General features: G+C 38.4%; 1 protein-coding gene across 3 annotated transcripts in view; it reads right to left on the reverse strand.

Moving 5' to 3' along the window:
* The window catches only part of LOC133549053 (serine/threonine-protein kinase PAK 2-like), a 77,990-nt gene that overhangs the window by 45,400 nt on the left and 6,968 nt on the right, over positions 1-25,622 (reverse strand). The window contains exon 1 of one of the 3 annotated variants that reach the window (XM_061894139.1): positions 22,100-22,329. The exons of 1 other annotated variant lie outside the window; for it this stretch is intronic. The gene's annotated coding sequence lies outside the window, so the exon portion shown is untranslated. Of the gene's footprint in view, positions 1-1,323; positions 1,482-22,099; positions 22,330-25,622 lie in introns of those variants that run through there. One more of the 3 variants, XM_061894138.1, reaches the window with a different exon arrangement.

Raw genomic sequence — 25,622 nt, forward strand, 5'->3', positions numbered from 1 at the left:
AATGGTTGGTTATTTTGCTATGCAGCGTATAATGTTTGGCTAGTTTGCTATGTAGCGTATAATGGTTGGTTAGTTTGCTATGTAGCATATAATGGTTGGTTATTTTGCTATGTAGCGTATAATGGTTGGTTAGTTTGCTATGTAGCATATAATGGTTGGTTAGTTTGCTATGTAGCATATAATGGTTGGTTATTTTGCTATGTAGCATATAATGGTTGGTTATTTTGCTATGTAGCGTATAATGGTTAGTTAGTTTGCTATGTAGCATATAATGGTTGGTTATTTTGCTATGTATCGAATAATGGTTAGTTAGTTTGCTATGTAGCGGATAATGCTCAGTTAATTTGTTATGCAGAGTATAATGCTTGGTTAGTTTGCTATGTAGCATATAATGGTTAGTTAGTCTGCTATGTAGCGGATAATGCTCAGTTAATTTGTTATGCAGAGTATAATGCTTGGCTAGTTTGCTATGTAGCGTATAATGTTGGTTCGTTTGCTATGTAGCATATAATGGTTAGTTAGTTTGCTATGTAGCGTATAATGGTTGGTTAGTTTGCTATGTAGTGTATAATAGTTGGTTAGTTTGCTATGTAGCGTATAATGGTTGGTTAGTTTGCTATGTAGTGTATAATAGTTGGTTAGTTTGCTATGTAGCATATAATAGTTGGCTAGTTTGCTATGTAGCATAACATGGTTGGTTAGTTTGCCATGTAGCATATAATGGTTGGTTAGTTTGCTATGTAGCATATAATGGTTGGTTAGTTTGCTATGTAGCGTATAATGTTTGGTTAGCTAGCTATTTAGTGTAAAATGTTTGGTTAGGTTTGCTATTTAGCGTATAATGTTTATTTAGTAAGACAGTATGCAGTGTTAGTTTGTGGACCATACATGATGTAAGACAGTATGCAGTGTTAGTTTGTGGACCATACATGATGTAAGACAGTATGCAGTGTTAAGTTTGTGGACCATACATGATGTAAGACAGTATGCAGTGTTAGTTTGTGGACCATACATGATGTCAGACAGTATGCATTGTTAAGTTTGTGGACCATACATGATGTCAGACAGTATGCATTGTTAGTTTGTGGACCATACATGATGTAAGACAGTATGCATTGTTAAGTTTGTGGACCATACATGATGTCAGACAGTTAGTTCAATGCCTTCAAAACACTCTCATGGACCACAGCCTTCAACAAGTAACGTCACACAAGAAAAAAGGAAGCAGCTTTCATTCCATGTTCTCGCAAACATCTCAACACGCAGTCCCATCAGCTCGACACACATTATTTCCACAGCTTTCACCTCTTCTTCTGCACTTACCCGCCTGCTGCCTCTTCCCGGAGGACCCAAAGAACCTTTGTGACTATGTGCCTCCTCACCACTGTCCTCTCCTCTCAGGGCAGGTCTGGGCCTGCAGCTTCATTCCTCAGGTGGACAAGTGTGTTCTTGCCTCCCCCGCTGGCTAACAAATACTAGCCTAGAAGTGTGTTCTTGCACAATTATCCCCACTTACATTCACCTGCAACGCTGGAAGTTGGCGTGGTGTGTGAATGCTGGCCGAGCTGGGACACGTTCTTCTCTCTCGCTGCAGGAATCTCATTCATAGCTGCAGGGCTGCTACTGTGGACTTCCAGCACGGGGATGCCAAACCTCACGCTTTCCGTCTGACACTCACCCGATTTAACCCACTCTCACGACTAACCCCAGAAAACCAATCCCAGATGATCTAATCCAGGGGTGCCCACACTTTTTCTGCAGGCGAGCTACTTTTCAATTGACCAACTCGAGGGGATCTACCTCATTTATATATATATCATTTATATTTATTTATTTATGAAAGAGACATTTTTGTAAACAAGTTAAATGTGTTTAATGATAATACAAGCATATAAATTGGTGTATTACCTGATTCTGATGACTTGCATTGATTGGAATCAGACAGTAATGAGGATAACGCCCACATTTTCAAATGGAGGAGAAAAAAAGTGGTCCTTTCTGTACAATACCACATGAAAGTGGTCGGTTTTTGGCATCTAATTCATCCAGCTTCCATACACTTTACAAGAAAAACATTGGCGGCAAATTCCGTAGCTTGCTTGATTGACATTCACGGCACCCGAGGGTCTTGTGAGATGACGCTGGCTGCTGCCAGTTCATTATTATGAAAAAATGACAGAGAGGAAGGCGAGAAACACTTTTTATTTCAACAGACTTTCGCGCCGTCCCTTCCGTCAAAACTCTAAAGGCCGACTGCACATTTCCTATCTTCACAATAAAAGCCCTGCTTCATGCCGCCTGCGCTAACTAAATCATCACTTGTGCACGCCAGCTTTCTGAGGGATCGCTTGTGCACGCCAGTTTTCCGAGACTCTGTATTTAGTTAGCGCAGGCGGCATGAAGCAGGGCTTTTATTGTGAAGATAGGAAATGTGCAGTCGGCCTTTAGAGTTTTGACGGAAGGTACGGCGCGAGAGTCTGTTGAAATAAAAAGTGTTTCTCGCCTTCCTCTCGGTCATATTTTCATAATAATGATCTTGCAGCAGCCAGCGTCATCTCACAAGACCCTCCGGTACCGTGAATGTCATTTAAGTGACGTCTTGGTGAAGATTGATGATCACTCATTTTTAGGTCTATTTTTTTTAAAAGCCTGGCTGGAGATCGACTGACACACCCCCCGCGGTCGACTGGTAGCTCGCGATCGACGTAATGGGCACCCCTGATCTAATCCATCACTTCCATGAGCCTTAACCGACAAACCCCAAAAGCAGTGGTAAATAAAAACAGAATTTGCAAATCCTTTTCAACTTATATTCAATTGAATAGACTGCAAAGACAAGATACAAAACATCCGAACTGGTAAACTTTGTTATGTTTTTTTGCAAATATTAGCTCATTTGGAATTTGATGCCTGCGACATGTTTCCAAAAAGCTGGCACAGGTGGCAAAAAAAAATGAGGAAGTTGAGGAATGCTCGTCAAAGACTTATTTGGAACATCCCACAGGTGAACAGGCTAATTGGGAACAGGTGATTGGCTATAAAAGCAGCTTCCATGAAATTCTCACTCATTCACAAACAAGGACGGGGCGAGGGTCACCACTTTGTCAACAAATGCCTGAGCAAATTGTTGGAGGACAACATTTCTCAAGCAGCTATTGCAAGGAATTTCACCATCTAAGTTCTGTAATATCATCAAAATGTTCAGAGAATGTGGAGAAATCACTGCACGTAAGCCATGATATTACACACCTTCCATTCCTCAGGCGCTACTGCATCAAAAAGCCACATCAGTGTGTAAAGGATATCACCACATGGGCTCAGGAACACTTGAGAAAACCACTGTCAGTAACTACAGTTGTTCGCTACATCTGTAAGTGCAAGTTAAAACTGTTAAATGCAATACCATTTATCAACAACAACCTGACTTAAACATGTGGACAATGCTGAAGAAACAAGTCCATGTCAGAAAAGCAACACATTTAGCTGAACTGCAGCAATTTTGTGGTCTAAAATGGAAGCAGAAGCTTGTGGATGGCTACCAAAAGCGCCTTATTGCAGGTAAACTTGCCAAGGGACATGTAAGCAAATATTAACATTGCTGTACGTATACTTTTGATTGCTCACATTTTCAGTAGAGCCATAATAAATTCATAAAAGAAGCAAACTTCATGAGTGTTTTTTGTGAGCAACAAGTATGTGCTCCAATCACTACATCACAAAAAATAAGAGTTGTAGAAATGATTGGAAACTCAAGACAGCCATGACATCATGTTCTTTACAAGTGTACGTACACTTTTGACCACCACTATAAGTCTAAGACTAGATGTAAGAATCTAAGACTAGATGTAACAATCTAAGACGAGGTGTAAAAATCAAAGTCTAAGACTAGATGTACAATCTAAGTCTAAGACTAGATGTAACAATCTATGAATAAATGCAACAATCTAAATGTAAGACTAGAAGTAACAATCTAAGTCTAAGACAACATGTAACAATCTATGTCTAAAACTAGATGTAACAATCTAAGACTAGATGTAACAATGTAAGTCTAAGACTACATGCAACAATCTAAGTCTAAGACTACATCTAACAATCTAAGTCTAAGACTACATGTAACAATCTAAGACTAGATGTAACAATGTAAGTCTAAGACTACATGCAACAATCTAAGTCTAAGACTACATCTAACAATCTAAGTCTAAGACTACATGTAACAATCTAAGACTAGATGTAACAATCTAAGTCTGAGACTAAATGTAACAATCTAAGTCCAAGACTACATGTAATAAATCTAAGTCTAAGACTAGATGTAACAATCTAAAACTAGATGCAACAATCTAAATGTAAGACTAGATGTAACAATATAAGTCCAAAACTAGATGCAACAATCTAAATGTAAGACTAGATGTAACAATATAACTCCAAGACTAGATGTAACAATATAAGTCCAAGACTAGATGTAACAATCTAAGTCTAAGACTAGATGTAAAAATCTAAAACTAGATGTAACAATATAAGTCCAAGACTAGGTGTAACAATCTAAGTCTAAGACTAGATGGAACAATCTAAGACTAGATGCAACAATCTAAATGTAAGACTAGATGTAACAATATAAGTCCAAGACTAGATGTAACAATCAAAGTCCAAGACTACATGTAACAATATAAGTCCAAGACTAGATGTAACAATCTAAATGTAAGACTAGATGTAACAATATAAGTCCAAGACTAGATGTAACAATATAAGTCCAAGACTAGATGTAACAATCTAAGACTAGATGCAACAATCTAAATGTAATACTAGATGTAACAATATAAGTCCAAGACTAGATGTAACAATCTAAGTCCAAGACTAGATGTAACAATCTACGTATAAGACTAGATGTAACAATCTAAGACTAGATGCAACAATCTAAATGTAAGACTAGATGTAACAATCTAAGTCTAAGACTAGATGTAACAATCTAAGACTAGATGCAACAATCTAAATGTAAGACTAGATGTAACAATATAAGTCCAAGACTGGATGTAACAATCTAAGTCCAAGACTAGATGTAACAATCTAAGACTAGATGCAACAATCTAAATGTAAGACTAGATGTAACAATCTAAGTCTAAGACTAGATGTAACAATCTAAGTCTAAGACTAGATGTAACAATCTAAGACTAGATGCAACAATCTAAATGTAAGGCTAGATGTAACAATATAAGTCCAAGACTAGATGTAACAATCTAAGTCTAAGACTAGATGTAATAATCTAAGACTAGATGCAACAATCTAAATGTAAGACTAGATGTAACAATATAAGTCCAAGACTAGATGTAACAATCTAAGTCTAAGACTAGATGTAACAATCTAAGACTAGATGTAACAATATAAGTCCAAGACTAGATGTAACAATCTAAGTCTAAGACTAGATGGAACAATCTAAGACTAGATGCAACAATCTAAATGTAATACTAGATGTAACAATATAAGTCCAAGACTAGATGTAACAATCTAAGTCCAAGACTAGATGTAACAATCTACGTATAAGACTAGATGTAACAATCTAAGACTAGATGCAACAATCTAAATGTAAGACTAGATGTAACAATCTAAGTCTAAGACTAGATGTAACAATCTAAGACTAGATGCAACAATCTAAATGTAAGACTAGATGTAACAATATAAGTCCAAGACTGGATGTAACAATCTAAGTCCAAGACTAGATGTAACAATCTAAGACTAGATGCAACAATCTAAATGTAAGACTAGATGTAACAATCTAAGTCTAAGACTAGATGTAACAATCTAAGTCTAAGACTAGATGTAACAATCTAAGACTAGATGCAACAATCTAAATGTAAGGCTAGATGTAACAATATAAGTCCAAGACTAGATGTAACAATCTAAGTCTAAGACTAGATGTAATAATCTAAGACTAGATGCAACAATCTAAATGTAAGACTAGATGTAACAATATAAGTCCAAGACTAGATGTAACAATCTAAGTCTAAGACTAGATGTAACAATCTAAGACTAGATGTAACAATATAAGTCCAAGACTAGATGTAACAATCTAAGTCTAAGACTAGATGGAACAATCTAGGACTAGATGCAACAATCTAAATGTAAGACTAGATGTAACAATATAAGTCCAAGACTAGATGTAACAATCTAAGTCCAAGACTACATGTAACAATATAAGTCCAAGACTAGATGTAACAATCTAAGACTAGATGCAACAATCTAAATGTAAGACTAGATGTAACAATATAAGTCCAAGACTAGATGTAACAATCTAAGTCCAAGACTAGATGTAACAATCTAAGTCCAAGACTAGATGTAACAATCTAAGACTAGATGCAACAATCTAAATGTAAGACTAGATGTAACAATCTAAGTCCAAGACTAGATGTAACAATCTAAGACTAGATGCAACAATCTAAATGTAAGACTAGATGTAACAATATAAGTCCAAGACTAGATGTAACAATCTAAGTCCAAGACTAGATGTAACAATCTAAGACTAGATGCAACAATCTAAATGTAAGACTAGATGTAACAATCTAAGTCTAAGACTAGATGTAACAATCTAAGTCTAAGACTAGATGTAACAATCTAAGTCTAAGACTAGATTTAACAATCTAAGACTAGATGCAACAATCTAAATGTAAGACTAGATGTAACAATCTAAGTCTAAGACTAGATGTAACAATCTAAGACTAGATGCAACAATTTAAATGTAAGACTAGATGTAACAATATAAGTCCAAGACTAGATGTAACAATCTAAGTCCAAGACTAGATGTAACAATCTAAGACTAGATGCAACAATCTAATTGTAAGACTAGATGTAACAATCTAAGTCTAAGACTAGATGTAACAATCTAAGTCTAAGACTAGATGTAACAATCTAAGACTAGATGCAACAACCTAAATGTAAGGCTAGATGTAACAATATAAGTCCAAGACTAGATGTAACAATCTAAGTCTAAGACTAGATGTAATAATCTAAGACTAGATGCAACAATCTAAATGTAAGACTAGATGTAACAATATAAGTCCAAGACTAGATGTAACAATCTAAGTCTAAGACTAGATGTAACAATCTAAGACTAGATGTAACAATATAAGTCCAAGACTAGATGTAACAATCTAAGTCTAAGACTAGATGGAACAATCTAAGACTAGATGCAACAATCTAAATGTAAGACTAGATGTAACAATCTAAGTCCAAGACTAGATGTAACAATCTAAGACTAGATGCAACAATCTAAATGTAAGACTAGATGTAACAATATAAGTCCAAGACTAGATGTAACAATCTAAGTCCAAGACTAGATGTAACAATCTAAGACTAGATGCAACAATCTAAATGTAAGACTAGATGTAACAATCTAAGTCTAAGACTAGATGTAACAATCTAAGACTAGATGCAACAATCTAAATGTAAGGCTAGATGTAACAATATAAGTCCAAGAGTAGATGGAACAATCTAAGTCTAAGACTAGATGTAATAATCTAAGACTAGATGCAACAATCTAAATGTAAGACTAGATGTAACAATATAAGTCCAAGACTAGATGTAACAATCTAAGTCTAAGACTAGATGTAACAATCTAAGACTAGATGTAACAATATAAGTCCAAGACTAGATGGAACAATCTAAGTCTAAGACTAGATGGAACAATCTAAGACTAGATGCAACAATCTAAATGTAAGACTAGATGTAACAATATAAGTCCAAGACTAGATGGAACAATCTAAGTCCAAGACTACATGTAACAATATAAGTCCAAGACTAAATGTAACAATCTAAGACTAGATGCAACAATCTAAATGTAAGACTAGATGTAACAATATAAGTCCAAGACTAGATGTAACAATATAAGTCCAAGACTAGATGTAACAATCTAAGTATAAGACTAGATGTAACAATCTAAGACTAGATGCAACAATCTAAATGTAAGACTAGATGTAACAATCTAAGTCTAAGACTAGATGGAACAATCTAAGACTAGATGCAACAATCTAAATGTAAGACTAGATGTAACAATATAAGTCCAAGACTAGATGTAACAATCTAAGTCCAAGACTAGATGTAACAATCTAAGTATAAGACTAGATGTAACAATCTAAGACTAGATGCAACAATCTAAATGTAAGACTAGATGTAACAATCTAAGACTAGATGCAACAATCTAAATGTAAGACTAGATGTAACAATCCAAGTCTAAGACTAGATGTAACAATCTAAGACTAGATGCAACAATCTAAATGTAAGACTAGATGTAACAATATAAGTCCAAGACTAGATGTAACAATCTAAGTCTAAGACTAGATGTAACAATCTAAGACTAGATGCAACAATCTAAAAGTAAGACTAGATGTAACAATATAAGTCCAAGACTAGATGTAACAATCTAAGTCTAAGACTAGATGTAACAATCTAAGACTAGATGCAACAATCTAAATGTAAGACTAGATGTAACAATATAAGTCCAAGACTAGATGTAACAATCTAAGTCCAAGACTAGATGTAACAATCTAAGACTAGATGCAACAATCTAAATGTAAGACTAGATGTAACAATCTAAGTCTAAGACTAGATGGAACAATCTAAGACTAGATGCAACAATCTAAATGTAAGACTAGATGTAACAATATAAGTCCAAGACTAGATGTAACAATCTAAGTCCAAGACTAGATGTAACAATCTAAGTATAAGACTAGATGTAACAATCTAAGTATAAGACTAGATGTAACAATCTAAGACTAGATGCAACAATCTAAATGTAAGACTAGATGTAACAATCTAAGTCTAAGACTAGATGTAACAATCTAAGACTAGATGCAACAATCTAAATGTAAGACTAGATGTAACAATCCAAGTCTAAGACTAGATGTAACAATCTAAGACTAGATGCAACAATCTAAATGTAAGACTAGATGTAACAATATAAGTCCAAGACTAGATGTAACAATCTAAGTCTAAGACTAGATGTAACAATCTAAGACTAGATGCAACAATCTAAATGTAAGACTAGATGTAACAATATAAGTCCAAGACTAGACGTAACAATCTAAGTCCAAGACTACATGTAACAATATAAGTCCAAGACTACATGTAACAATCTAAGTCTAAGACTGGATGTAACAATCTAAGACTAGATGCAACAATCTAAATGTAAGACTAGATGTAACAATCTAAATCTAAGATTAGATGTAACAATCTAAGTCTAAGACTACATGTAACAATCTAAGACCAGATGTAACAATCTAAGACTAGACGCAACAATCTAAATGTAAGACTAGATGTAACAATCTATGACTAGATGAAACAATCTACAGTAAATGTAAGACTAGATGTAACAATCTAAATGTAAGACTAGATGTAACAATCTAAGTCTAAGATCATGAACTGATAAAGTCTGCTCAGATGTGAGGTGAAACCTCTTCTAGTTGAGAGTTGTAGAAATGACTGGAAAGACAAGACAGCCATGACATGATATCCTTCACAAGTGTATCTACACTTCTGATCACCACTGTATATTTGACCTTTATGAATTAATTATCGGCACACTTTATAACCCACCTATTAATTTATTTTCAGTTTTAATCAATGACACATTCATGTCATTATTTACAGAATTAAGTAAAATAATGCAGGTGGCGCTCATCAAGGGATGGTCACTTTTTCAACACGCCCAAAGACTTGGGGGTCAACTCACCGACGCAAAACCCACACACGCGAGCACGGACTCACAGACGCACAATCACACGCGAGCACGGACTCACAGACGCACAATCACACCTCAATCTGTTTACAGGAAGTGGACGGTGACTCGTTTGTGTTGGGCTTCTAAAAAAGGAGATTGTGCAGAGGACTTCCAGCTGGAAGTGATGACCAGGCGGACAAAAAGCAACACACACAACAGGAAGAGACAAACACCCGCAGAAAGAGACACACAACAGGAAGAGAGAAACACACAATGTGAAGTGGTGGTGTCTGGCGGTGAGTGAAGTGTCAACTGGACTTCCTGTTATTCAAACATAACTTCACAGTCTCTTTTACACGGCTGGCCATTGTTTGTCTTGGACTGCCTTGCAGTGGTCAGAGGTCACTAGCTCACAATCTTCCACACATGCTAACTGTTAGCATGCTAGCATCCCTAAAAATGTTAGTTGGTTGGTTAAGGAACCCCAAATGTTGAAAGATCCATATTGGACCAACAATACTCAAAATAAATCTGTCTGGAGCGAGCCGCATAAAATAAAAAATCTTATATAAGTGTTATAATGAAGACAACACATGATGTAAGTGTCTATATCAGCTATATTAGCCTACTATCAAAATGACTTTAAAAGTCTTATATAAGTGTTATAATGATGGCAACACATGATGTAAGTGTCTATATCAGCTATATAAGCCTACTATCAAAATGATTTTAAAAGTCTTATATAAGTGTTATAATGAAGACAACACATAATGTAAGTGTCCATACTAGCTATACTAACCTACTATCAAAATTACTTTAAAAGTTTTATAAAATTGTTATAATGAAGACAACACGTGATATAAGTGTCCATATTAGCTACTATCAAAATGACTTTAAAAGTCTTATATAAGTGTTATAATGAAGACAACATATTATGTAAGTGTCTATATTAGCTATATTAGCCTACTATCAAAATGACTTTAAAAGTCTTATACAAGTGTTATAATGATGGCAACACATGACGTAAGTGTCTATATTAGTTATATTAGCCTACTATCAAAATTACTTTAAAAGTATTACATAAGTGTTATAATGAAGGCAACACCTGATTTAAGTGTCTATATTAGCCTACTATCAAAATGACTTTAAAAATATTATATAAGAGTTATAATGAAGACAACATATGATGTGTCTATATTAGCTATATTAGCCTACTATCAAAATTACTTTAAAAGTATTATATAAGAGTTATAATGAAAACAACATATGATGTGTCTATATTAGTTATATTAGCCTACTATCAAAATGACTTTAAAAGTATTACATAAGTGTTATAATGAAGGCAACACCTGATGTAAGTGTCTATAATAGCCTACTATCAAAATGACTTTAAAAGTCTTATATAAGTGTTATAATGAAGACAACACACAATATAAGTGTCCATACTAGCTATACTAACCTACTATCAAAATTACTTTAAAAGTCTTATATAAGTGTTATAATGAAGACAACACATGATATAAGTGTCTATATTAGCTACTATCGAAATGACTTTAGAAGTCTTATATAAGTGTTATAATGATGGCAACACATGACGTAAGTGTCTATATCAGCTATATTAGCCTACTATCAAAATGACTTTAAAAGTCTTATATAAGTGTTATAATGAAGACAACACATGACGTAAGTGTCTATATCAGCTATATTAGCCTACTATCAAAATGACTTTAAAAGTCTTATATAAGTGTTATAATGAAGACAACACATAATGTAAGTGTCCATACTAGCTATACTAACCTACTATCAAAATTACTTTAAAAGTTTTATAAAATTGTTATAATGAAGACAACACGTGATATAAGTGTCCATATTAGCTACTATCAAAATGACTTTAAAAGTCTTATATAAGAGTTATAATGAAGACAACATATTATGTAAGTGTCTATATTAGCTATATTAGCCTACTATCAAAATGACTTTAAAAGTCTTATACAAGTGTTATAATGATGGCAACACATGACGTAAGTGTCTATATTAGTTATATTAGCCTACTATCAAAATTACTTTAAAAGTATTATATAAGAGTTATAATGAAAACAACATATGATGTGTCTATATTAGTTATATTAGCCTACTATCAAAATGACTTTAAAAGTATTACATAAGTGTTATAATGAAGGCAACACCTGATGTAAGTGTCTATAATAGCCTACTATCAAAATGACTTTAAAAGTCTTATATAAGTGTTATAATGAAGACAACACACAATATAAGTGTCCATACTAGCTATACTAACCTACTATCAAAATTACTTTAAAAGTCTTATATAAGTGTTATAATGAAGACAACACATGATATAAGTGTCTATATTAGCTACTATCGAAATGACTTTAGAAGTCTTATATAAGTGTTATAATGATGGCAACACATGACGTAAGTGTCTATATCAGCTATATTAGCCTACTATCAAAATGACTTTAAAAGTCTTATATAAGTGTTATAATGAAGACAACACATGACGTAAGTGTCTATATCAGCTATATTAGCCTACTATCAAAATGACTTTAAAAGTCTTATATAAGTGTTATAATGAAGACAACACATAATGTAAGTGTCCATACTAGCTATACTAACCTACTATCAAAATTACTTTAAAAGTTTTATAAAATTGTTATAATGAAGACAACACGTGATATAAGTGTCCATATTAGCTACTATCAAAATGACTTTAAAAGTCTTATATAAGAGTTATAATGAAGACAACATATTATGTAAGTGTCTATATTAGCTATATTAGCCTACTATCAAAATGACTTTAAAAGTCTTATACAAGTGTTATAATGATGGCAACACATGACGTAAGTGTCTATATTAGTTATATTAGCCTACTATCAAAATTACTTTAAAAGTATTATATAAGAGTTATAATGAAAACAACATATGATGTGTCTATATTAGTTATATTAGCCTACTATCAAAATGACTTTAAAAGTATTACATAAGTGTTATAATGAAGGCAACACCTGATGTAAGTGTCTATAATAGCCTACTATCAAAATGACTTTAAAAGTCTTATATAAGTGTTATAATGAAGACAACACACAATATAAGTGTCCATACTAGCTATACTAACCTACTATCAAAATTACTTTAAAAGTCTTATAAAAGTGTTATAATGAACACAACACATGATGTAAGTGTCTATACTAGCTATACTAGCCTACTATCAAAATGACTTTAAAAGTCTTATACAAGTGTTATAATGATGGCAACACATGACGTAAGTGTCTATATTAGTTATATTAGCCTACTATCAAAATTACTTTAAAAGTATTATATAAGAGTTATAATGAAAACAACATATGATGTGTCTATATTAGTTATATTAGCCTACTATCAAAATGACTTTAAAAGTATTACATAAGTGTTATAATGAAGGCAACACCTGATGTAAGTGTCTATAATAGCCTACTATCAAAATGACTTTAAAAGTCTTATATAAGTGTTATAATGAAGACAACACACAATATAAGTGTCCATACTAGCTATACTAACCTACTATCAAAATTACTTTAAAAGTTTTATAAAATTGTTATAATGAAGACAACACGTGATATAAGTGTCTATATTAGCTACTATCAAAATGACTTTAAAAGTCTTATATAAGAGTTATAATGAAGACAACATATTATGTAAGTGTCTATATTAGCTATATTAGCCTACTATCAAAATGACTTTAAAAGTCTTATACAAGTGTTATAATGAAGACAACATATTATGTAAGTGTCTATATTAGCTATATTAGCCTACTATCAAAATGACTTTAAAAGTCTTATATAAGTGTTATAATGAAGACAACACATGATATAAGTGTCTATATTAGCTATATTAGCTACTATCGAAATGACTTTAAAAGTCTTATATAAGTGTTATAATGATGGCAACACATGACGTAAGTGTCTATATCAGCTATATTAGCCTACTATCAAAATGACTTTAAAAGTCTTATATAAGTGTTATAATGAAGACAACACATAATGTAAGTGTCCATACTAGCTATACTAACCTACTATCAAAATTACTTTAAAAGTTTTATAAAATTGTTATAATGAAGACAACACGTGATATAAGTGTCTATATTAGCTACTATCAAAATGACTTTAAAAGTCTTATATAAGAGTTATAATGAAGACAACATATTATGTAAGTGTCTATATTAGCTATATTAGCCTACTATCAAAATGACTTTAAAAGTCTTATATAAGAGTTATAATGAAGACAACATATTATGTAAGTGTCTATATTAGCTATATTAGCCTACTATCAAAATGACTTTAAAAGTCTTATACAAGTGTTATAATGATGGCAACACATGACGTAAGTGTCTATATTAGTTATATTAGCCTACTATCAAAATTACTTTAAAAGTATTACATAAGTGTTATAATGAAGGCAACACCTGATTTAAGTGTCTATATTAGCCTACTATCAAAATTACTTTAAAAGTATTATATAAGAGTTATAATGAAAACAACATATGATGTGTCTATATTAGTTATATTAGCCTACTATCAAAATGACTTTAAAAGTATTACATAAGTGTTATAATGAAGGCAACACCTGATGTAAGTGTCTATAATAGCCTACTATCAAAATGACTTTAAAAGTCTTATATAAGTGTTATAATGAAGACAACACACAATATAAGTGTCAATACTAGCTATACTAACCTACTATCAAAATTACTTTAAAAGTCTTATAAAAGTGTTATAATGAACACAACACATGATGTAAGTGTCTATATTAGCTATACTAGCCTACTATCAAAATGATTTTAAAAGTCTTATATAAGTGTTATAATGAAGACAACACGACAACACAAGTGTCGATGTTAGCTACTATCAAAATGATTTTAAGTCTTATATAAGTGTAATAATGAAGGCAACACCTGATATAAGTGTCTATATTAGCTATATTAGCCTACTATCAAAATGACTTTAAAAGTCTTATATAAGTGTTATAATGATGGCAACACATGACGTAAGTGTCTATGTTAGCCTACTATCTGAATGACTTTAAAAGTCTTATATAAGTGTTATAATGAAGACAACACACAATATAAGTGTCCATACTACAGTAGCTATACTCACCTATTAAAATTACTTTAAAAGTCTTATATAAGTGTTATAATGAAGGCAACACATGACATAAGTGTCTATATTAGCCTACTATCAAAATGACTTTAAAAGTCTTATATAAGTGTTATAATGAAGGCAACACATGATGTAAGTGTCTATATTAGCCTACTTTCAAAATGACGAGGCAAGGCAGCCGGGCTGAAATATTTTTTTTTCCCCCTCCTCCACGGTGTAAGCATCCAACGGTCGGGTGCGGCCGTTGGGAGGAGGCAAGAGAATCCGCAGATGCAGGAAGAACGACGCAAACTCTCCGCTCATGTCTACGGTAAGAGCCGACTTATTGCCACCATCTTCTCACCGAAACCTGCTGCTGGTTGACATGTGGTAGGGAACCGTGTTCGCTTGACCACTGTTCCATAGTATAGCTTCACCGTCAACTTTAGGGAATGTAAACAAAGAAACACCGGGCTGTGTTTGTGTTGCTACAGCCGGCCGCAATACACCACTTCCCACCTACATCTTTCTTCTTTGACGTCTCCATTATTAATTGAACAAATTGCAAAAGATTCAGCAACACAGATGTCCAGAATACGGTGTAATTATGCGATTAAAGCAGACGACTTATAGCTGGGATCGGTACCGGATCCAAATGTCCGCTACAATCCGTGACGTCACACGTCCTGCATCATCAGCAGGATAATTCGCGCGAAATTTAAAATTGCAATTTAGTAAACTAGCCCGGCCGTATTGGCATGTGTTGCAGTGTTAATATTTCATCATTGATATATAAACTATCAGACTTTGTGGTCGGTAGTAGTGGCTTTCAGTAGGCCTTTAAAGGAGTGTTAAGGGGACTAGAATGCTCAAATCAGGGGTAAAAACATATTTAGAAGGAAAACTAAACCGTTTTTGAAGATGTAGCTAAGAAAATATCCAATTTAGAAGTAGAAGCATTGAAGTCTCACCTTAAAACTCATCTGTATACTCTAGCCTTTAAATAGACCTCCTTTTTAGACCAGTTGATCTGCCGCTTCTTTTCTTTTTCTCCTATGCCCCCCCCCTCCCTTGTGGAGGGGGTCCGGTCCGATGACCATGGATGAAGTACTGGCTGTCCAGAGTCGAGACCCAGGATGGACCGCTCGCCTGTGTATCGGTTGGGGACATCTTTACGCTGCTGATCCGCCTCCGCTTGGGATGGTTTCCTGTGGACGGGACTCTCGCTGCTGTCTTGGATCCGCTTTGAACTGAACTCTCGCGGCTGTGTTGGAGCCACTATGGATTGAACTTTCACAGTATCATGTTAGACCCGCTCGACATCCATTGCTTTCGGTCCCCTAGAGAGGGGGGGGTTGCCCACATCTGAGGTCCTCTCCAAGGTTTCTCATAGTCAGCATTGTCACTGGCATCCCACTGGATGTGAATTCTCCCTGCCCACTGGGTGTGAGTTTTCCTTGCCCTTTTGTGGGTTCTTCCGAGGATGTCGTAGTCGTAATGATTTGTGCAGTCCTTTGAGACATTTGTGATTTGGGGCTATATAAATAAACATTGATTGATTGATTGAATTTATAATTAATTATCATTTAAACAAGGTCAGGCCCGGAAGTAGCCATGTGAAAAATAACTTACAACAGGGGTGTCCAAAGTGCGGCCCGGGGGCCATTTGCGGCCCGCAGGTCATTCTTTAACGGCCCCACGGGACATTTTAAAAAAAACAATTGAAAAAAATCAAAAACATAGAAAGTGGTATAAAAGCGCGAACAGGTGAAATGTAACAAGAAAATGTTGCAATGCTTTCATAACACAAAGCTTCTTTCTTTAAAACACTCTCACTTTCCTCATCCACAATGTCATTTTGAATTATTGACCTATTCAAGTCTTTAATTACGTCACATTAAATGATCCACTTTGAGATATTTTTGGGGGAAATAATGCATATTTTGTGTTTTACCATATACAAAACTGAGCTTTTTTTTTTAAAGAAGGGCCTAAATCAAACAAAAAATAATAAACAACAATAAAACTTAAAATTGACGGATATATCTGAAGTTAATCTCGAGATTATTGTGCGAAAAGAAACAGTAAAAAAAATGTATGATTTATTTCATAACACTTTAATGAGTAGGACACTTTTGGATCCCCATTTATTTTAGTGTGATTTGTTTTTAAGTGTCATAGCTCAAAATATAATAATAAATCAAAATCCAAAATTAAAGACCTACTGAAACCCACTACTAGCGACCACACAGTCTGATAGTTTATATATGAATGATGAAATATTAACATTGCAACACATGCCAATACGGCCGGTTTAGTTTACTAAATTGCAATTTTAAATTTCGCGCAAAGTATCCTGTTAAAAACGTCGGTATGATGACGCGTGCGCGTGACGTCTCGAATTGTAGCGGACCTTTTTTTCCAGCACGATCCAAGCTACATGTAGTCTGCTTTAATCGCATAATTACACGGTATTCTGGACATCTGTGTTGCTGAATATTTTGCAATTTGTTCAATTAATAATGGAGACGTCAAAGAAGAAAGATGTAGGTGGGAAGCGGTGTATTGCAGCTGCCTTTAGTGCCGGTGTTTCATGGTTTACATTCTCGGAGGTGAAGCTTTACTATGGAACAGAGCGGTCAAGCGAACATGTTTCTCTACCACATGTCAACCGGCAGGTTTCGGTGAGAAAATTGCTGTAATAAGTCGGCTCTTGGCGGAGACATGAGCGGAGCCTGCGTCCTCCTGCAGCTGTCAAAGAGGCAGCTGCGACTTTCGTGGCTCCTCCATGGCTTCCATCAGAGACACTGGCGGTCACCACACCCCTCCGACTTTCAGGTATGACTTTATAATCTCTATCACATGTCAACCGGTAAATTACGGTGAGAAATTTGTGGTAATAAGTCGGCTCTTGGCGGAGACATGAGCGGAGCCTGCGTCCTCCTGCAGCTGCGACTTTCTTGGCTCCTCTATGGCTTCCATCAGAGACACTGGCGGTCACCACACCCCTCCGACTTTCAGGTATGACTTTATAATCTCTACCACATGTCAACCGGCAGGTTTCGGTGAGAAAATTGTGGTAATAAGTCGGCTCTTGGCGGAGACATGAGCGGAGCCTGCGTCCTCCTGCAGCTGTCAAAGAGGCAGTTGCAACTTTCTTGGCTCCTCTATGGCTTCCATCAGAGACACTGGCGGTGACCACACCCCTCCGACTTTCAGGTATGACTTTATAATCTCTACCAGATGTCGACCGGCAAGTTTCGGTGAGAAAATTGTGGTAATAAGTCGGCTCTTAGCGGAGACATGAGCAGAGCCTGCGTCCTCATGCAGCTGTCAAAGAGGCAGCTGCGACTTTCTTGGCTCCTCCATGGCTTCCATCAGAGACACTGGCGGTCACCACACCCCTCCGACTTTCAGGTATGACTTTATAATCCCTACCACATGTCAACCGGCAGGTTTTGGTGAGAAAATGGTGGTAATAAGTCGGCTCTTAGCGGAGACATGAGCGGAGCTTGCGTCCTCCTGCAGCTGTCAAAGAGGCAGCTGCGACTTTCTTGGCTCCTCCATGGCTTCCATCAGAGACACTGGCGGTCACCACACCCCTCCGACTTTCAGGTAGGACTTTATAATCTCTACCACATGTCAACCGGCAAGTTTCGGTGAGAAAATGGTGGTAATAAGTCGGCTCTTAGCGGAGCCTGCGTCCTCCTGCAGCTGTCAAAGAGGCAGCTGCGACTTTCTTGGCTCCTCCATGGCTTCCATCAGAGACACTGGCGGTCACCACACCCCTCCGAATTTCAGGTATGACTTTATAATCTCTACCACATGTCGACCGGCAGGTTTCGGTGAGAAAATTGTGGTAATAAGTCGGCTCTTACCGTAGACATGAGCGGTAAGAGCTGTCAAAGAGGCAGCTTCCCTTGGAGACACTGGCGGTCACCACACCCCTCCGACTTTCAGGTACGACAGTATAATCTCACTACAACACTAGTAACACAATAAGCAGATAAGGGATTTTCCAGAATTATCCTAGTAAATGTGTCTAATAACATCTGAATCGCTCCCACTGCCCTGTCTTCTTTTTTTTTTAGTCCTTCACTCTCACTTTCCTCATCCACGAATGTTTCATCCTCGCTCAAATTAAGGAGGAAATCGTCGCTTTCGCGGTCCAAATCGCTCTAGCTGCTGGTGGCCATGATTGTAAACAATGTGAGGATGTGAGGAGCTCCACAACCCGTGACGTCACGCCCACATTGTCTGCTACTTCCGGTACAGGCAAGGCTTTTTTTTATTAGCAACCAAAATTTGCAAACTTTATCGTGGATGTTCTCTACTAAATCCTTTCAGCAAAAATATGGCAATATGGCGAAATGATCAAGTATGACACATAGAATGGACCTGCTATCCCCGTTTTAAATAAGAACATTTCATTTCAGTAGGCCTTTAATCAGTACCCAAGAAGTAGCTCTTGGTTTCAAAAAAGTTGGTGACCCCTGCCCTAGCCTTTAAATAGACCCCCTTTTAGACCAGTCGATCTGCCGTTTCTTTTCTTCTTCTCTTATGTCTCCCCCTCCAATCCGGTCCGATGGCCATGGATGAAGTACTGGCTGTCCAGAGTCGGGAACCAGGATGGACCGCTCGCCTGTGTATCGGTTGGGGACATCTCTGCGCTGCTGATTCGTCTCCGCTTGGGATGGTTTCCTGCTGGCTCCACTTTGGACGGGACTCTCGCTACTATATTGGATCCACTTTGGTCTGAATTCTCACGGTTATTTTAGATCCACTGTGGATTGGACTTTCACAATATCATGTTAGATCCGCACGACATCCATTGCTTGCGGTCCCTTAAGGGGCGCGGGTCCTCTCCAAGGTTTCTCATAGTCAGCATTGTGTCTTATAGTCAATGGTTAACTTGACATCTTTATGTGCTCGACGCCTCAACCATTGGTATGTTTTCATCTACAAAACCATTCTTTGTATCACTCCATCTTATCTATCTTGTCTTTTAACAAAAAAACAAGGAAGTCACAATCTGCGTTCGGTGAATGTTCTTCAATTTTTCATCCCCCAAAGTAAGAACTGAACAGGGCAAGAAAGCATTTAGGTTTTTAGCACCGAAAGCTTGAAATAACCTACAATCGAATATTCGACTTCAAACCCTCGTTACATTAAATGAGTTTAAAGCTTCTGTGAAAGGATTGCAGTCTACCTTGTCTGTATGCACATTTGTGATGTGAGCAAGTTTTAATGTTGTAAATGTGATGTTTTATGTGTTGTTTTACTGTTTTTATTGTAACTTTGCTGCTGCCTTCTTGGCCAGGTCTCCCTTGGAAAAGAGATCCTTGATCTCAATGGGATTTTTACCTGGTTAAATGAATGAATGAATGAATGAATGAAGGAAGGAAGGAAGGAAGGAATGAATGAATTACTGTTTTTAGGAAGGTTTTACTGTTTTTATTGTAACTTTGCTGCTGCCCTCTTGGCCAGGTCTCCCTTGGAAAAGAGATCCTTGATCTCAATGGGATTTTTACCTGGTTAAATAAATAAATAAATGAATGAATGAATGAATGAATGAAGGAAGGAAGGAAGGAAGGAAGGAAGGAAGGAAGGAAGAAAGGAAGGAAGGAAGGAAGGAAGGAAGGAAGGAAGGAAGGAAGGAATTTATGTTTTTAGGAAGGTTTTACTGTTTTTATTGTAACTTTGCTGCTGCCCTATTGACCAGGTCTCCCTTGGAAGAGAGATCCTTGATCTCAATGGGATTTTTACCTGGTTAAATGAATGAATGAATGAATGAATGAATGAATGAAGGAAGGAAGGAAGGAATTTATGTTTTTAGGAAGGTTTTACTGTTTTTATTGTAACTTTGCTGCTGCCCTATTGACCAGGTCTCCCTTGGAAGAGAGATCCTTGATCTCAATGGGATTTTTACCTGGTTAAATGAATGAATGAATGAATGAATGAATGAAGGAAGGAAGGAAGGAAGGAATTTATGTTTTTAGGAAGGTTTTACTGTTTTTATTGTAACTTTGCTGCTGCCCTATTGACCAGGTCTCCCTTGGAAGAGAGATCCTTGATCTCAATGGGATTTTTACCTGGTTAAATGAATGAATGAATGAATGAATGAAGGAAGGAAGGAAGGAAGGAAGGAAGGAAGGAAGGAAGGAAGGAAGGAAGGAAGGAAGGAAGGAAGGATGGATGGATAGGATAGATAGTACTTTATTGATTCTTTCAGGTGAGTTCCTTCAGGAAGGGATAGATAGATAGATGGATAGATAGATAGATAGATAGATAGATAGATATTTAGATAGATAGATAGATAGATAGATAGATAGATGGATAGATAGATAGATAGATGGATAGTACTTTATTGATTCCTTCAGGTGAGTTCCTTCAGGAAAATTAAAGTGTACAGAGTTGAGATCAATTTAAAAAGAGTAAAAAGTAAATAATGGGGGTTTAAAAGGAAACAAAATAGAGAAATATTACAAAAAGAATAAAAACAATGGGAATAACAATATAACAGTAAAATAAGAATATAACAAGAGTAAGTAGGCAGTAGTGATAAAATACATTTTTCCTTGCCCTTATGTGGGCTCTACCGAGGATTTCATTGTGGTTTATGCAGCCCTTTGAGACACTTGTGATTTAGGGCTATATAAATAATGATTGATTGATAATACTGAATAATGACATTTTATTTATTTAATTTTTTTTTTTACCAAAACCCTTAGGGGTCCCCGGGATCATAACTGAGTTGAGGCCTGAATGTATATTTTTATATACATAATGCATTGTTTTTTTAAATAAAAAACATGAAAATGGCCCCCGCTTGCTTTGATTTTTTTCAGTGTGCGGCCCTCAGTGGAAAAAGTTAGGACACCCCTGACTTACAACTTGTGAAAAACCGGAAGTGACCAGCGGAGACATAAAGAAGGGAGTTAGAATAAAATAAACTATTTCTGCCTACTCCTTTTCACGCGTGTAAACATGTAGTGTGTCACTTTTGTAAACATGTCGGCAGCGAAACCGGCACTTTAGTCAACATTTCAGCGGCGAAACTAGAAAACACGTTTAGCAGCGAAACTAGCATGGTCAGCGTTCAAACTGGACAAAGTTGCCGCAAACGTCGTTTCGGAATCAGCTTTTTCGAACAACCTTCACATATCCATAAAGCAACAACAACAACAAAAAACCCGCCACGATAACATTTGTGATACTTTTACATCATTTTCATAAAGTCAAAAGAGGAGCAAAGAGAACTCACCGCCAAAATAACAGGGTGTCGCTTGACTCAAACTCCGCCCCCTTTTCACCCCACGTGACCAAAAAAAAAAAAAACGGAAGTCCAGATAAAATGATTGCCTAAGTTGAGGGTATTAAAAAACAATTTCGTTTTGAAGACACGTCTTTCTTCCTGCTGCCTGCCGATGCGAGGAGGGAGTGCGAGAGGAAGCGGAAAAATGTCGTAGGGTTTAAGGGGCGAACGGCTTCCGTAGGAGCGCCGCGGCGCGTAAATACAACTACTGAGTGTAAACCACGCTGGCCAAAACCCCGGTTGAGCTTTTCAAAATAAATGCACTAAACCAGGGGTCTCAAACTCAATTTACGTGGGGGCCACTTATGGATTCAGAGTCTGGGTGAGGCTGGGCCTTGAGAAAAGATTACTTTAAAAAATATATTTTTAAATGTCTTTTATTTTTTTCAACACCAAATAAAATCAAAATATAATTGAAACAAAATTAAGTAATGTGAGGCAATGCAAATCTAACAAAAAAAAAACAAAAAAAATAACGGTTTGAATTGGTCCAGGTTATCGGGGGACTGTTATTACTGACGGACAGGCACGTAAGAAAACCCTCGTCTCCATGGCAACGTTTCTGTCGCTTTTACTCATTTTCCGCTTTTCCACTAACGCAGGGCTCCTCTCTGAGCTGCAACCTTATCGTGGTAGAGGAGTTTGCGTGTCCCAATGATCCTAGGAGCTATGTTGTCCGGGGGCTTTATGCCCCCTGGTAGGGTCTCCCAAGGCAAACAGGTTCTAGGTGAGGGATCAGACAAAGAGCAGCTCGAAGACCTATATGAAGAAGAAACATCATGGACCCAGATTTCCCTCGCCCGGACGCGGGTCACCGGGGCCCCCCTCTGGAGCCAGGCCCGGAGTTGGGGCACGATGGCGAGCGCCTGGTGGCCGGGCCTGTTCCCATGGGGCCCGGCCGGGCACAGCCCGAAGAGGCAACGTGGGTCACCCCTCCAATGGGCTCACCACCCATAGCAGGGGCCATAGAGGTCGGGTGCATTGTGAGCTGGGCGACAGCCGAAGGCAGGGCACTTGGCGGTCCGATCCTCGGCTACAGAAGCTAGCTCTTGGGACGTGGAACGTCACGTCACTGCGGGGGAAAGAGCCTGAGCTAGTGCGCGAAGTCGAGAAATTCCGGCTGGATATAGTCGGACTCACTTCGACGCACAGCAAGGGCTCTGGAACCACTTCTCTCGAGAGGGATTGGACCCTCTTCCACTCTGGCGTTGCCGGCAGTGAGAGGCGACGGGCTGGGGTGGCAATTCTTGTTTCCCCCCGACTCAAAGCCTGTATGTTGGAGTTTAACCCGGTGGACGAAAGGGTAGCCTCCCTCCGCCTTCGGGTGGGGGGACGGGTCCTGACTGTTGTTTGTGCTTATGCACCAAACAGCAGTTCAGAGTACCCACCCTTTTTGGGAACGCTCGAGGGAGTACTGGAAAGTGCTCCCCCGGGTGATTCCCTTGTCCTACTGGGAGACTTCAACGCTCACGTTGGCAACGACAGTGAAACCTGGAGAGGCGTGATTGGGAAGAATGGCCGCCCGGATCTGAACCCGAGTGGTGTTTTGTTATTGGACTTTTGTGCTCGTCACAGTTTGTCCATAACGAACACCATGTTCAAACATAAGGGTGTCCATATGTGCACTTGGCACCAGGACACCCTAGGCCGTAGTTCCATGATCGACTTTGTAGTTGTGTCATCGGATTTGCGGCCTCATGTTATGGACACTCGGGTGAAGAGAGGGGCGGAGCTTTCTACCGATCACCACCTGGTGGTGAGTTGGCTGCGATGGTGGGGGAGGATGCCGGACAGACCTGGGAGGCCCAAACGCATTGTGAGGGTCTGCTGGGAACGTCTGGCAGAGTCTCCTGTCAGACAAAGTTTCAATTCCCACCTCCGGAAGAACTTTGAACATGTCACGAGGGAGGTGCTGGACATTGAGTCCGAGTGGACCATGTTCCGCACCTCTATTGTCGAGGCGGCAGATCGGAGCTGTGGCCGCAAGGTAGTTGGTGCCTGTCGGGGCGGCAATCCTAAAACCCCCTGGTGGACACCAGCGGTGAGGGATGCCGTCAAGCTGAAGAAGGAGTCCTATCGGGTCCTTTTGACTCATAGGACTCCGGAGGCAGTGGACAGGTACCGACAGGCCAAGCGGTGTGCAGCTTCAGCGGTCGCGGAGGCAAAAACTCGGACATGGGAAGAGTTCGGGGAAGCTATGGAAAACGACTTCCGGACGGCTTCGAAGCGATTCTGGACCACCGTCCGCCGCCTCAGGAAGGGGAAGCAGTGCACTATCAACACCGTGTATGGTGCGGATGGTGTTCTGCTGACCTCGACTGCGGATGTTGTGGACAGGTGGAAGGAATACTTCGAAGACCTCCTCAATCCCACCAACACGTCTTCCTATGAGGAAGCAGTGCCTGGGGAATCTGTGGTGGACTCTCCTATTTCTGGGGCTGAGGTCGCTGAGGTAGTTAAAAAGCTCCTCGGTGGCAAGGCCCCAGGGGTGGACGAGATCCGCCCGGAGTTCCTTAAGGCTCTGGATGCTGTGGGGCTGTCTTGGTTGACAAGACTTTGCAGCATCGCGTGGACATCGGGGGCGGTACCTCTGGATTGGCAGACCGGGGTGGTGGTTCCTCTCTTCAAAAAGGGGGACCGGAGGGTGTGTTCCAACTATCGTGGGATCACACTCCTCAGCCTTCCCGGTAAGGTTTATTCAGGTGTACTGGAGAGGAGGCTACGTCGGATAGTCGAACCTCGGATTCAGGAGGAACAGTGTGGTTTTCGTCCTGGTCGTGGAACTGTGGACCAGCTCTATACTCTCGGCAGGGTTCTTGAGGGTGCATGGGAGTTTGCCCAACCAGTCTACATGTGCTTTGTGGACTTGGAGAAGGCATTCGACCGTGTCCCTCGGGAAGTCCTGTGGGGAGTGCTCAGAGAGTATGGGGTATCGGACTGTCTTATTGTGGCGGTCCGTTCCCTGTACGATCAGTGCCAGAGCTTGGTCCGCATTGCCGGCAGTAAGTCGAACACATTTCCAGTGAGGGTTGGACTCCGCCAAGGCTGTCCTTTGTCACCGATTCTGTTCATAACTTTTATGGACAGAATTTCTAGGCGCAGTCAAGGCGTTGAGGGGTTCCGGTTTGGTAACCGCAGGATTAGGTCTCTGCTTTTTGCAGATGATGTGGTCCTGATGGCTTCATCTGACCGGGGTCTTCAGCTCTCGCTGGATCGGTTCGCAGCCGAGTGTGAAGCGACCGGAATGAGAATCAGCACCTCCAAGTCCGAGTCCATGGTTCTCGCCCGGAAAAGGGTGGAGTGCCATCTCCGGGTTGGGGAGGAGACCCTGCCCCAAGTGGAGGAGTTCAAGTACCTAGGAGTCTTGTTCACGAGTGAGGGAAGAGTGGATCGTGAGATCAACAGGCGGATCGGTGCGGCGTCTTCAGTAATGCGGACGTTGTACCGGTCCGTTGTGGTGAAGAAGGAGCTG

Source organism: Nerophis ophidion, linkage group LG03, assembly GCF_033978795.1.
Source record: "Nerophis ophidion isolate RoL-2023_Sa linkage group LG03, RoL_Noph_v1.0, whole genome shotgun sequence".
Taxonomy (NCBI): Eukaryota; Metazoa; Chordata; class Actinopteri; order Syngnathiformes; family Syngnathidae; genus Nerophis; species Nerophis ophidion.